Source organism: Macaca nemestrina, chromosome 18, assembly GCF_043159975.1.
Source record: "Macaca nemestrina isolate mMacNem1 chromosome 18, mMacNem.hap1, whole genome shotgun sequence".
Lineage (NCBI taxonomy): Eukaryota > Metazoa > Chordata > Mammalia > Primates > Cercopithecidae > Macaca > Macaca nemestrina.
In genome coordinates, this window is record NC_092142.1 from 30310135 (window position 1) to 30325771 (window position 15637).

Below are 15637 nucleotides of genomic sequence, written 5' to 3' on the forward strand. Positions count from 1 at the left end.
CACCAGAGACTCACCTCACCCAGGCCAAATGCAGCAGTTCTCCATTGAGATCACACAGCTGGTGTGCTGCAAAGCCCCACCAACCTCATCATCACACTTGTGTTCCTACAGCATCACGCCTCTTCCCATTCGGGAATTTCCATGCTCCGGTGTAGAGGACTGTGTGCTCGCAAAGGAGATGTTCCCGATAAGCCCTGCTCTTGCAAACAAAGCAGGACATTCCTTCTCTGCAAACAAGAAGGATAAAGGAGACAGCTGTAAACAGCGGGCTCTGGGAACTGGTCAATGTTTACTGATCTTGCGAGTCAAGGAAAGGTCAGAGAAGCAACACATGTCCTGTGACTTGGCAACATTCCACAAACGGCTGGATAAAATAAAGCAGAGTGTGCCGTTCGGGGCGGCCACCATGTATGTCTTGTCCTGTGTTGTCTCGTGTGTTCATTCCTTTGTTTAGGAAACACGCGGACCCCAACAACTGGCGCAGCGAGCAGGGTCCGTGGCTCCAAGAGAGCAAGGAACTGGAGGGGGAGTACCCCGGGTGTGTAAGTACAGAAGGGGGACCCACGGGATAATTATGGGGAATTCCACCTCTCTGGCCTCAGAATATTTACGGCTGCTTCAAGGACCGTTCCTGTCTATAGGAGTAGAAGTGAAAGAAAAGACTTTGAAGCAATTGTTTGCCCATGTTGAACAACATTGTTACTAGTTTCAGTATCAGACTAAAGTGCAGCTGAATCTGGAGAGAATGGTTACAGGTAGTAAAAGCTTTGCTTAGAGTTCACCAGTTAGGGGATACTATGCCTCTAAATTTGTGGACCTTGTGTAACTCTATCACTCAGGCATTAGAGCTACTTGAGACTGATTCAGAGTGTGGTGATGTAGCCACAGGAGGAAAGGCATCTGAGGATTTGGGAAAAAATAAATCTGAAATGGAGCCCATTTATGCCAGGGTAACAGAGGATGGGGGGGTAGCAAAAGGGGGAGAAGAGGAAGAGCCAACTCTTCGTTCTTCTAAGGGAAATTCTGACATGCAGGGTATTGTGGGAATGCTTCAACAGATATTACAGATACATTCTTCTAATTCACCTTTGCGAGCTTTCCCTGTTTCTTTTCCTTCTGCCCCTTTAGAAGGGGATTTTCCAGTACCTCCACCCCCCCAGCTTCCTTACCTTTGTCTGGCAAAGTTTTCTCAGTGCCTTTCCTGCCACTGGGGGAGGGGAAAAAAAAGATAAAAAAATTTGAGGAGCTGGATATGTTTCCAATTATTCGTGCTCCTTTTGCTCCTAATGCTCAGTTTCCAAATGGTGGCAATGATGTCCAATTTACTGCCTTACAATTTAAATTTTTAAAAGAAATAAAAGCTGCCATTTCTAACTATGGACCTCAATCTCGTTTTATCCTTGGTCTCCTTGATGCTTTTTCATCAGAAAATTTGATGATTCCTATAGACTGGGAGACTTTGGGAAAGGCTGTTCTTGATCGTTCTCAGTGGTTACAATTGCACAGCTGGTGGATGGACAAGGCGCATGTACAGGCTAGAAAAAATACTACGTGTGATCCCCCAGGACCCACTGAGGAACAACTCACAGGCACGGGCCAATATGCTACTCTTAATGCTCAGGCTGGCCTAGATGATGTCGCCCTTACTCAAATCAAGACTTTGTTTTTAAGGGCCTAAAATAAGGTAAAAATAACAGGAAAATCTTCCCTCTCCTTCGTGAAGATTTTACAGGGCACAAATAAACCATATCCAAATTTTGTAGCCTGTCTTCAAGATGCTGTCTTAAAAATTGTGGGTGTTGGCCCTACTTCAAAAATTTTGTTACAAACATTGTCTTTTAAAAATGCTAATGCTGACTGTCAAAAATTGTTGAGACCATTAAAGGCCAGTGGGGCCAATTTAGATAAATATATTAAAACTTGTGCTGGTGTTGGAGGGGCTATTTATAATGCTCAATTATTTGCTGGAGCCCTATCTAAAGCCTTAAAAACAAACAAACAAACAAACAAGGTGTTTGCTTTCAATGTGGTAAACCTAGACATTTCAAGAAAAAATGTCGTAAAAAATTGAACACGTTTATCCCTCAAGACAGAAAGCTGCCTTCAGAGGTGTGCAAACGTTGTGGCAAAGGTTGACATTGGACAAATAAATGTCGTTTCAAAACTAATAAAAGTAAAAATTTACTGTCTCCTCTCCCGGGAAATGGGAGCCGGGGCCCACAGGCTTGGGGCCCCAACAATTATAATGCAAGCCTACCACAATACCCAGTGAGCAATGGCCTATAACATCAAGGAATAAATTCAAGTCCTCCTTAAGGATACCACCCCTTACCCCAGTTTCCCAGCTTTATGCGGCAACTAAGCAAAGTGCCACTACTGACTTAGCTGTTACTCAGCCTTATACCTTGTCTCCTAATAGAGGAGTATATAAATTAGCTATTGGAGTGTGTGGCCCTTTGCCAAAAGGACATGTAGGACTTTTGTTAGGTCAAAACAACAGTGCTATACGGGGGTTTAATGGTAATTCCAAAAATCATTGATCCTAATGTTACTAATAAAATTCTTATTATGGTACAAGTCTCACAATTTATATGCCTAGAGTCAGGGGAGCCTATTGCACAATTACTTTTATTGCCTTTTTTTCCGTTCCTATCTAGGGAGATATCTCGACAGGGAGGGTTCGGTAGCACAAAAAAAAAACTGTTTTTTTGGGAAACTTTACTTTCTGATCAAAAGCCCTTATGTTCATTACACATTAATAAAATAGTTTTTAAAGGGTTAATTGACACGGGGGCGAATGTGTCTATCATTTGTTTAAATCAGTGGCGTATAAATAAAAAACAAAACAAAACAAAAAAACAAAAAAAAAACAAGTTTCAGTTACACTCACTGGCTTGGGTACTACTACTGTGGTTTATCAAAGCGTAAAACCTTTAACCTGTGTCGGTCCTAACGGTCAACAAGGTCAAATGTTTTTTTATATTGTTCCTATCAATATTAATCTTTGGAGACAAAATCTTTTACAACAATTTGGTGCTTTTTTAAACATTCCTCATATTTCTTCAGCTGCCAAAAATATGATGTTCAAAATGGGCTACAATCCTTTAAACTCATAGCCACTGTTCACCAGCCTCAACCTTTACAATTAAAGTGGAAAACTACCACTCCTGTTTGGGTGGAACAGTGGCCATTATCTAAAGAAAAACTTGTGGCTTTAAAAGAGTTAGTCAAAAAACAATTGGCCGAGGGGCATATAAAGCCAAGGACTTCTACATGGAATTCCCCTGTCTTTGTCATGTTAAAAAAAAAAAAAAAAGGTGAAAAATGGCTTTTATTAACTAATCTTAAAACTATAAATGTTTACATTCAACCTAGGGGAAGTTTACAGCCTGGTCTTCCTAATCCTGCCCTTATCCCACAAAGTTAAAAATTAATGGTCATAGATCTCAAAAATTGTTTTTTCTGTATTCCATTACAACCTCAAGATTGTAAAAAGTTTGCCTTTACTATTCCTAAATATAATAATAGGCAGCCCATTCAAAAATATCAGTGGAAGGTTCTTCCCCAGGGTATGCTTAATAGCCCTACTTTATGTCAAAAATTCATACATAGGACTTTAAATCCTGTAAAAAATCAGTTTCCAACTGTGTTAATTTATCATTCTATAAATAATATTTTATTGGCTACCCCTAATGTAACCCTCCAAAATCAAATTTTTAAGGTTTTACAACAACAGTTAATTCATTATAATTTACAAATATCTCCTAAAAAAAATACAAACTCAGTTCCCCATTCAATATTTGGTGTATCTATTGACTAAAAAACAAATCCACCCACAAAAGGTTCAAATTAGAAAAAGATCAACTTGTGACCCTTAATAATTTTCAAAAATTGTTGAAAAATATTAATTGGCTTCATCCCAACTTAGGTATTCCTATTTATAAATTACAACATTTGTTTACTACCTTAAAAAAAAATTCAAATTTAAACAGTTCTCGACAATTATCCCCTACTACAAAAAAAAAAAATTGTCTTTTGTAAAAAACAAAATTAGTAAAACTCACCTTAATTATATTATACCCGATCTTCCACTCTCTTTATGTCTTTTTCATACTCCTCATTCACCAACCCAGCCATCTTACATCAAAATAACAACATTCTAAAGTGGCCATTTTTAACTAATAAAGCCATTAAAAAATTCACCCTTATTTTAATAAATTGACTAAATTAATTATTAAAGGACAACATAAAACTCATCAATTACTTGGAACTAACCCTATAAAAATTATTACCCAATTATCTAATCAATACATTAAATCTCTACTAAAAACTCATAAAAGATAACAAGTGACTTACACTAAATATACTGGTTCCTTTTCTCAACACTATCCCAATCATAGATTATTTACTTTTCTACAACAATATTCTTTCCTGTCCTATAATCCTATTTCTTATACTCCGGTTAAAGGTCCCACCTTTTTTACTAATACTTCTAACAATAAAAAAACTAAATACTGGACATCAAATAATTCAAAAATTTCTCACTACCCATTTAAATCTGTACAACAGAGAAAACTTTTTGCCATTCTTATGGTACTACAAAATTGGCCTCAAACCCCTTATAATATAGTTAGTAATTCCCAATATACTGTATATGTGACTAAGTATATTTCTCAAACTTCTTTACCATTACTCCCAAAAACCCCTTTACAAAAACTATTTTCCTTATTGTTCTTGACTCTTACTTCCCGTACAACCCCCCTTTTTATCACTCATATTCATTCACATTCAGCTTTACCAGGACCTTTAACTTTTGCTAATAGCCAAATTAATTCTTTGCTTGTTGACAATGTCCAACAGACTCAAGATAAACATCAATTACATCATACTAACAGTTTAAAATTACAATGGCGATTTTCTATAACACGCCGTCAAGCCCAAACTATTGTCAAAACCTATCCATCTTGTGCTCCTATTATTGCACCCTTTTTAAGTCCAGGTATAAATCCCCAAAACACTCAACAAAATCATATTTAACAAATAAATATAACTTATATTTCTTCTTTTGGTCATTTAAAATATGTGCATCATATAATTGATACTTAGTCACACTTCCAATGGGCTACACCATTACCCTCTAAAAAAGCTAATTCTGTTATTACTCCTTTACTTACTTCCTTTACAGTTATAGAAGTGCCTACTAAATTAAAAACTGACAATGCTCCTACTTATTACTCTCATAAATTGGCTGCCTTCCTCTCTTCATATCACATTTGTCATTCCACTAGTATTCCATTTAACAGTCAAGGTCAAACAATTATTAAATAAGCTAATACTACCTTAAAATTACAACTTTTAAAACAAACAGGGGGAAATGGACGAGATTCCCCAAAACATCAAATTCTGAAAGCTCTTTTTACTTTAAATTTTCTTAACTATTGGCACCAATTACAGCAATCTGCAGCAATAAAACATTTTCAACAACTATTAGAAAAGCCACAAGCTAACAATTTGTAGGTGTACTATCCTTCATTACAAGGCCAATATTTAAAAGGAAAAGTTTTACAATGGGGTCGAGGTTATGCTCTCGTTCGTACAGGTGCCGGAGACGAGTGGTTCCCATCCTGATGGTTAAAGCAGTGCCATGGCGAAGAGGAGCTGGCCGGAAGACTTCCTGGCGGCATTTCAAAAATTAAATCTGAGTACTCAGAAAACCTTCACCTACGAAACTCGTCAAGCGGAACCCCCGACATAGGGTCAGCTGAAAAAACTTACTCAAGAAGCTGAAGGGGTTGTTCAACAAGCTGGACAGCCCAAAACCTCTCTGACCTTATTTCTGGCTATACTAGCTGTAGTGAATTGCCAAATAACAGCTGGAGAATTCACATATTGGACTTATATTCCCTTTCTACCCTTATATCAAGGTGTGGCCTAGGGAGACAAAGAAGTTTTAGTGTTTACTAATGATACTACTTGGATGCCATCACCTTTTTAAAATCAGGATCCTGAGTTAGACATGGGTACAGTAAACAGTTCATATCAATTTGGGGTGAAAGTGCAGGGGCCTTTGAAAACAGTATGCTGAGAATAGATAGGGCTCAAGGACAGTATCTCCAACTGAACTTTTAATGAACTCCCGTAGGCGCCAAGAAGGCGGGTAGATTAAAAAAAAATATAGAAACAAGGTACTGAGTAGAAGGTTACATGTGGGAAAAGAAAGTTTGTTTTGCATTGCATTCTTTCTGCTGACGTGAGGTTTATGGGGTATAAATAAAGTGAGGCGGAGGCTCTGAGTGCGGCCGCCATGTTCTCTGTGTGTCTTTGTCTTTGTGTGTGTTCTTTCATTCTCCACCACCCCCGGTGCGGCCCCCAACAAGTGGCGCAGCGAGCAGGGTCAGCACGGGTGAGTAGAGGAGAACAAGAAGGGGAACCCCCTAGGAGCGGGTAAGGCTCAGATATTGTTAAGGGGAACCTTCTTAAGCTTTCATTATGGGAATTCCATCTCTCTGGCCTCAGAATATTTATGGCTGTTTCAAGGACTGTTGCTGTCTATGGGAGTAGAAGTGAAAGAAAAAGACTTTGAAGTGATTGTTTGCCCATGTTGAACAACATTGTTACTGGTTTCAGTATCAGACTAAAGTGCAGCTGAATCGCAGAGAATGGTTACAGGTAGTAAAAACTCTGCTTAGAGCTCTCCAGTTAGGGGATATTATGCCTCTAAAATTGTGGACATTGTGTAACTCTATCACTCAGACATTAGAGTTACTTGAGACTGATTCGGAGTGTGGTAATGTAGCCATAGGAAGAAAGGTATCTGAGGATTTGGAAAAATAAAATAAAATAAAATAAATCTGAAATGGAGCCCATTTGTGCCAGGGTAGCAAAAGGGGGAGAAGAGAAAAAGCCAGCTCTTCCTTCTTCTAAGGGAAATTCTGACATGCAGTGTATTATGGAAATGCTTCAACAAATATTACAGATATATTCTTCTAATTCACCTTTGCGAGCTTTCCCTGTTTCTTTTCCTTCTGCCCTGTTAAAAGAGGATTTTCCAGAGCCTCCAATCCCCCGGCTTCCTTATCTTTGCCTTTGTTTGGCAAAGTTGAAGCCCTGTTCACATCAGACATACTTTAAATTTATACTAAACACCTGTTTAATATGTTAAAACCAGTGTATATGTATATCTTATTGTTTGTTAAAATATTATGAGTATTTCAATAGTCAATAAATAAACACATTAATATTAACTATTAATATTAATATAGTATTAATAACCCCAGCTAGGAAATTGTTATGTTATAGGGGTGCATAGGTTCCACCAATTTACACTCCAAACAGAAGTTGAGTATTCGAGTTGCTTAACACATTAACTACCTCTTGATATTTTCTGTGTTTTTAAATTCTAACCATTGTATTGTGTATATAATGATTCTCAATTTGGTATTAATATACATATTTCCTAGTGAGTAATGATGTTAGACATATAGGTTTATTGTCATTTCTTTGTTCTGCTACTTTTGGTTGGGTTATTTGCCTTTTCTTATTAATATGTTGAAATTCTTTATATTTGGGGATATGAGTATTATTATATATTATATATACTTTTAATTTAAAAAAAAATTTAAGGAGCTGGATCTGTTTCCAATTATTTGTGTTTCTTTTGCTCCTAATGCTTAGTTTTCAAATGGTGGCAATAATGTCCAATTTAATGCCTTACAAATTAAATTTTTAAAAAGAAATGAAAGCTGCCATTTCTAACTATAGATCTCAATCTCCTTTTATCCTTGGTCTTCTTGATGTTTTTTCATCAGAAAATTTGATGATTCCTATAGACTGGAAAACTTTGGGGAAGGCTTTTCTTGATCGTTCTCAGTGGTTACAATTGCACAGCTGGTAAATGAACAAGGCACATGTATAGGCTAGGAAAAATATTATGTGTGATCCCCCTGGACTCACTGAGGAACAACTCACAGGCATGGGCCAATATGCTACTCTTAATGCTCAGGCTGGTTTAGATGATGTTGCCTTTACTCAAATCAAGACTTTGTTTTTAAGGGCCTAAAATAAGGTAGAGATAACAGGAAAATCTTCCCTTTCCTCTGTGAAGATTTTATAGGGCACAAATGAACAATATTCAGATTTCGTAGCCCGTCTTCAAGATGCTGTCTTCAAAATTGTGGGTGCTGGCCTTGCTTCAAAAATTTTGTTATAAACATTGTCTTTTAAAAATGCTTATGCTGACTGTTAAAAATTGTTAAAATCGTTAAAGGCCAATGGGGCCAATTTAGAGAAATATATTAAAACTTGTGTTAGTGTTGGAGGGGCTATTTATGATGCTCAATTATTTGCTGGAGCTTTGTCTAAAGCCTTAAAAGGAAATAACAAACAACGTGTTTGTTTGCAGTGTAGTAAACCTAGACATTTCAAAAAAAAAGAATGTCATAAAAATTGAACACTTTTATCCCTCAAGGCAGAAAGCTGCCTTCAGAGGTGTACAAATATTGTGGTAAAGGTCGACATTGGACAAATAAATGTCATTTCAAAACTGATAAAAGTAGAAATTTACTGTCTCCTCTCCTGGGAAATGGGTGCCGGGGCCCACAGGTTTGGGGCCCCAACAATTTATGTCACCAGGTCTGAAAGTGTAGTTGGTTTATCAGTCTTGACAAATGAAAAATATAAGAAAGAAAAAGAATGCACAAACTAACTAGGTTTCTTGTAATAAATGACTAAACTAGTCAAAGGACCAAAAAATACAAGATCAGCATGACTCTGAAGGATGTAAGATTATGGTTCTGCACTTGTTACATTAAAGAGCTAAAATTAATAGGCGTAATATTAACAATAATAACAGTAATAATAGCCATAGTATACTGAGTACTTACTATGTGTCTACTACTGTAAAAAAATCTTCACTTGCATTTAGTTCTTCCAACATCCCTTTAAGACTGACAAATTTTATAATTATTACCATTTTGTAAACAGGAAAACAGAGTTAAGACAGTTTTATAAATGTATCCAAGGTCATATAGCTATTATATTTTGAAAATATGACTTTCTGTCCCCAGAGCTTACATGCTTAACCCTTTCCTCTAGACTGCTCTATAAAGTACAAAAATGGTAGTCACCCTCCTTGGAATAATCGGAAGAAAGAAAAATCAATAACTAAGTAAAAGTTGTATCTCAGCACCAGATCCAATCCCAATTTCAAGTATCCATTTAGCCTTGGATAGCATCACTGTGTTTTGAAAACCAAAATCCGTTGAGTATTTTGTGGTCCACCATCTTTTACAAAGCAGATACTCTATTGAATAGTAAGCTACGAACTGAATTTCTGTACCTGTAATCACCTTATTTGTTTACAAATATTTGTTATTGACTAAATCTGCATACAATACCCAGTGAGCAATGGCCTACAACATTAAGGAATAAATTCAAGTCCTCCTTAAGGATCCCACACCTTACCCCAGTTTCTCAGCTTTATGTGGCAACTAAGCAGAGCGCCGCTGCTGACTTAGTTATTACTCAGCCTTATACTTTGTCTCCTAATAGAGGAGTATATAAATTAGCTATTAGAGAGTGTGGCCCTTTGCCAAAAGGACATGATGTTACTAATAAAAGTCTTATTATGGTTCAAGTCTCACAATTTATATGCCTAGAGGCAGGGGAACGTATTCTCAATAGAGAGGATTTGGTAGCACAGAAAAAACTGTTTTTTGGGAAACTTTAGTTTCTAATCAAAAGCCCTTATGTTCATTGTATATTAATAGAATAGTTTTTAAAGGGTTAATTGATATGGGGGTGAATATGTCTATTATTTGTTTAAATTAGAGGCCTATACAATAGGAAAAAAGACAAGTTACAGTTATACTCACTGGCTTGGGTGCTGCTTCTGTGGTTTATCAAGACATAGAACCTTTAACCTGTGTCGGTCCTAAAGGTCAACAAGGTCAAGTGTTTTTTTTTAATTTTTATATTGTTCCTATCAATATTAATTTTTAGGAACAAAATCTTTAACAACAATTTGCTGCTTTTTTAAACATTCCTCATATTTCCTCAGCTGCCAAAAATAAGGATGTTCAAAATGGGCTACAATCCTTTAAACTCATAGCCACCACTCCTATTTATGTGAAACAGTAACCATTATTTAAAGAAATACTTAAGACTCTAAAAGAGTAAGTAAAAAAACAAATGGCCAAGAGAAATATAAAGCCACGTATTTCTGCATGGAATTCCCGTCTTTGTCTTGTCTTAAAACTATAAATGTTTACATTAAACCTAGGAAAAGTTTACAGCCTGGTCTTCCTAATCCTGCCCTTATCCCACAAAGTTAAAAATTAATGGTCATAAATCTCAAAAATTGTTTTTTCTCTATTCAGTTACAACTTCTTTTTTCTATTCTAAAAAGAGACAGTCACTTGAACAGCTCACGTCATTTAACTCCTTTGGCTTTACAGGAACTCCAGCTTGTGGAAGAGCAACTTCAAAAGGCTCATTTACATTATATCCTTCCCGATGTTCCCCTTTCCCTTTGTTTATTTCATATTTTACATTCTCCTACAAAAATGATTCATCAGACCAATCAGCCGCTAAAATGGATCTTTTTGTCCAATAAAACATCTAAACACTTGGCTACTTATATCGATCGTTTAGCTGAACTGATCATCAAAGGACGATATCACTGTCGACAACTTTGGGGAGGAGATCCTTCCTTAATTATCTCTCAATTCACTCATAGTCAGATCACTTATCTTCTTACAACTTCTGATTCTTGGCAAGAAGCTTCATCAATCTTGAGTTACAGTTTATCCTTATCCCTCGGTGCAACAGGGAGAATTGTTTGCTGTTCTGATGATCTTACTTAATTTCCCTACTACTGGTTGTAACATTGTTAGTGATTCTCAATACACCGTTTATGTTACTTCTTATATTTCTCAGGCCACTTTACCTCTTTGTGCTACTTCTCTTCAGAAATTCTTTTCTTTGTTATCCTTTACTTTGAGCAAATGTCAAACTCCTTTATTCATCACTCATCTTCGTTCTCATTCTCAACTGCCTGGACCATTAGTTCATGGAAATACTCAGATTGATTTACTTCTAATTGGCCACTTGCAGGCTGCAGAACAAGAACATGCTCTACATCACACTAATAGTTCTGGCCTTCAACGACGGTTTCATTTAACTCGTAAATAAACTCGTTCTCTCATTCGAGCTTGTCCTTTCTGTGCTCCTTTGAGCATTCCATCCTTCCATCCTGGAGTTAACCTGAGAGGTACTCAAGTTAATCAAATTTGACAAATAAATGTTATACATATTCCTTCTTTTGGACGATTAAAATATGTTCATCATACCATTGATACTTTTTCTCATTTTCAATGGGCCACTCCGTTGCCATCTAAGAAAGCTGATTCTGTTATTACACATCTCTTAGCTTGTTTTGCCATTATGGGCATTCCTTTTATATTTAAAACTAATAATGCCCCTGCCTATGTCTCTCATAAATTACAAGTTTTCTTACAGCAATACAATATTCAACATATCACCAAAATCCCGGGCAACAGTCAAGGTCAAGCCATCATTGAGCACGCAAATTTAACTTTAAAAACTCAACTATTAAAACAAAAAGGGGAAAATGAGCCCCCCCAAAAAAACCAGATTTTTTTGAAGGTTAACCTTTCTACCTTAATTTTTTTGATTTTGAAGGTTCTTTTTACCTTAATTATTTTTTGAATCAATGGAGACAATTGCAAGAGTCTGCTGTCGTAACCCATCTTTCCTCAACTCCCTCGGTGATAGTCCCTGCTGACAGTTTAAAGGTTTGGTATCCTAATGAAGAAGGTAAGTATGTTCAAGGGCAAGTTCTAAAACAGGGACGGGGCTATGCTCTTGTCCTTACAGGGAGTGGACCTGAGTGGTTTCCTACAAGATGATTGAAACCCTGTTGAAAAGAAAACTGGATTCAGCATGCATTTCTTCCTTTGTTAGATGTGCCTCGGCGGGGGACTTATTTCTCTTAGTGAGGCTTTGTATGAATATTGGACTTATATTCCCTTTCCACCCTTGTATCAGAAAGTCGCCTGGGAAGAGGCGAAAATTAAGGTTTTTACCAATAACATTACTTGGATGCTGTCCCCCTATATGGACAAGGACAACATAGAACGGGAAACAGCAATTATAATCAGCACATACCAATTTAGAGTGGAAGGACTTCCAATATGTATGGGAAATAGTCCTCATTGTCTCCGAAAATCGCATGAAGCTTGGGCTGTTCATTATAATCATAGTCATGTGGCTGCTAATACTGTTATTATTGTAACTAGAAGTTTTTAATATAATCATACTGTATATAGTAATGAAACTATTCCTAGTTCTTTACTTTTTTGTCCTATTCTAGAGGTTTCTCCTAATATTGAGGTACTGGAGTGACAACAATGTCGGGGAACTAAACCCCGGATTTTATTAGAATACAGTGGGATACAAATAACTGATTGAAGTGTGCACGGTGATTTTCAAATAAAATTTAGTCACATACCTTTGAAATGGCACCGGGTAAATAAAAGTATTGCTGCTAACAGTAATAAAACCTTGGTATGGCGTGAAGGAGGCCTGAAGTACAGAGTTATTTTTGAAAGTTGTTAGTTGCAGGCGATGCCATTAACACTTTTGTGGGAAATATGCCCCTTAATCTTTCTAACCTGAATAACTCCTTTCATATTCAGTTATATCGGAATACCTCCTGATATATTATTGCTTGTGTCCGTGAGCCCTACCTATTATTAGCAGGAAATTTGACATGGGATAATCTTACGGGAATTGTTAATTGTACAGATACGTGTACATTTTTGTCTTGCCTCAATCATTCCTGGTGGCACAACTTTATTGGGGATATTTATATCCTCAGGGCTCGTAAGGAAATTTGGCTACCTGTTAACCTTACGCGACCATGGGGGGCATCACCTCTTGAGACTTATATTTGGACTTCTCTCCAGTGAACCCTCCGTGCCCTTAGACTTATAATTGCCTTGGTGATGAGCCTTGTCGCCATCGTCTCCACTGCAGCCATAGCAGGACTCGCTCTTCGTCAAAGCATACAAAATGCTGAATTTATGCAGCAATGGCACGAACAATCTCACCGGTTATGGCTTCAACAACGAAACATTGATTCTCAACTTGCTGAAAGATTAGACAACATAGAGCAAGCGTTGACATGGCTTGGAAATCAGCTCACTGTACTCAGTACTCGGGTAACACTACAATGTGATTGGAATTCCACTCAATTTTGTGTAACGCCTGTGCCTTTTAACATCTCTCAAAATTGGACTGTAATCCGAAAATTATTAGTAGGCCATAAAAATATTAGTTTGGACATCCAAGAGCTCACTCAGAACATTTCCGAAGCATTTCGACAACAATTACATGTGTTGTCCGGAACTGTAACCCTTCAGGAGCTGGGTCAGCGCCTTGCTGCCTTTAACTCATGGACCCAAATAAAGACATGAATTTCTACAATCTCTGGAAGTATATTGCTTTGGGCACTTGGTTTGAGTCTACTTCTTTTGGTGATTCGATGCTCCCTCCGTCGCCACCAAAAACAAAAGAAAACACAGGAACAAATATGGGCTACCTTTTTAGGATTGAGCCAAACAAAATTAAAAGGGGGGAAATGCAGGGGCCTTTGAAAACAGTATGCTGAGAATAGATAGGGCTCAAGGACAGTATCTCCAACTGAACTTTTAATGAAATCCCGTAGGCGCCAAGAAGGCGGGTAGATAAAAAAAAAATATAGAAACAAGGTACTGAGTAGAAGGTTACATGTGGGAAAAGAAAGTTTGTTTTGCATTGCATTCTTTCTGCTGACGTGAGGTTTATGGGGTATAAATAAAGTGAGGCGGAGGCTCTGAGTGCGGCCGCCATGTTCTCTGTGTGTCTTTGTCTTTGTGTGTGTTCTTTCATTCTCCACCACCCCCGGTGCAGCCCCCAACATGAAAGGGTTACCTATATGTCTTGGGAACAGTCCATATCGTTTACATCCTTCTCATGAGGCTTGGGCTGTGCGCTAAAATCATAGTCACATTGCTGCCTTTACTATGATTGTTGTTACTCAGAGTTTTAAATATAATCATACTGCTCTACTTAACAAAACCTTGCCTACTACATTATCCTTATGTCCTATTCCTGACGTGTCCGAAGGTGTTTCCCAATTAAAGTGGACTAGATGTAAAAGAAGTAGACCACGATTATTATTAGAGGTAAAAGTTAGAAATTATAGATACCTTGTCCCTGACTGGAGTGTGCATGGAGATTTTCAGACTAAGTTTAGCCACTTTAGCCTACGATGGCATAAAAATAATCACAACATTTATGCTGATGGTAACGAAACTATTATTTGGCATGATGGTGGCTTGTTGCCCCCTATGCCACATTTGGCCAACACTTCACAAATACAAAGTCGTATATAAAAGTTACTAGCTGCTGGCAAACCAATGTCTACTTTTACGGGAAACATGTCCTTAAATACCACTAATCTTTCTAATCCTTTCCATATATCTTTACATCGAAACAGATCTAAATATATCATTACTTGTGTTAAAAAACCTTACTTGTTAGCGAGAATCTTTAAATGGGATAATAATACAGGAGTTGTTAACTGTATGGACAATTGTACATTTTTAAGCTGTATAAATACTACTTGGTGGCATAATAATTGGAATGAGACTCACTCTGATATATATATTTTAAGAACTAAAAAAGAAACCTGGTTACCTGTAAACTTGACACGCACCTGGAGTGAATCTACTGGGGTTACTCAAATTTACAAAGTAATGCAAGATCTTGTCCACTGCAGCCAGAAAGCGGTTGGGATCGTCGTAACAACAGTAGTGGGACTTGTGGCCATTGCTTCCACCGCTGCTGTTGCTGGACTGGCGTTACATCAGAGTATCCAAAATGCAAAGTTCGTGCAACAATAGCATGAACAATCTCACTTGTTGTGGCAACAACAATGAGACATCGATGCTCATTTGACTGAATGAGTAGATAACTTAGAACAAGTGGTTTCTTAGATAGGGGATCAGCTGACAGTGTTAAGTACTCGAGCCTTGTTAAAATGTGACTGGAATACTACTCAATTTTGTATTACCCCTGTTCCTTTTAACAGCACTGTACATAACTGGACAGAGATAAAAAGGCTTTTAATTGGCCATAACAATCTTTCCCTGGAAATACAAGAACTAACACACAATATTTCTAAAACGTTTCATAATCAGTTACCATTTCTGACTGGTGCAGATTTAATGACTGGTATTGCACAAAGCTTAAAATCTTTAAACCCTATGAATCCTGTAAAAACTTTACTGACTTCTGTTTCTAGTAATGTATTGATTGTTGTTTTTGCCTTTGCCATTTTCACAGTCTGCTGGAAACGGTGCCACAGGGCAAACACCAAATCCCAGCAAGCCCAACATGTAATGATGGTTTAAAAAAAAAAAATTCAAACCTGTAAATAAAGAAGGGGGAGATGTAGATGACTGTGTGCTCGCAAACGAGATGTTCCCGATAAGCCCTGCTCTTGCAAACAAAGCAGGACATTCCTTCTCTGCAAACAAGAAGGATAAAGGAGACAGCTGTAAACAGCGGGCTC

At 37.3% G+C, this 15637-nt stretch overlaps 1 long non-coding RNA gene across 1 annotated transcript; it reads left to right on the plus strand.

Annotated features, from left to right (window-relative positions):
• Positions 1-411: 411 nt before the first annotated feature.
• On the plus strand, positions 412-13965 carry LOC139359867 (uncharacterized). Its single transcript, XR_011616391.1, has 3 exons — positions 412-542; positions 5600-6403; positions 11701-13965. It is a non-coding gene; the product is annotated as an uncharacterized lncRNA (long non-coding RNA).
• Positions 13966-15637: the final 1672 nt, after the last annotated feature.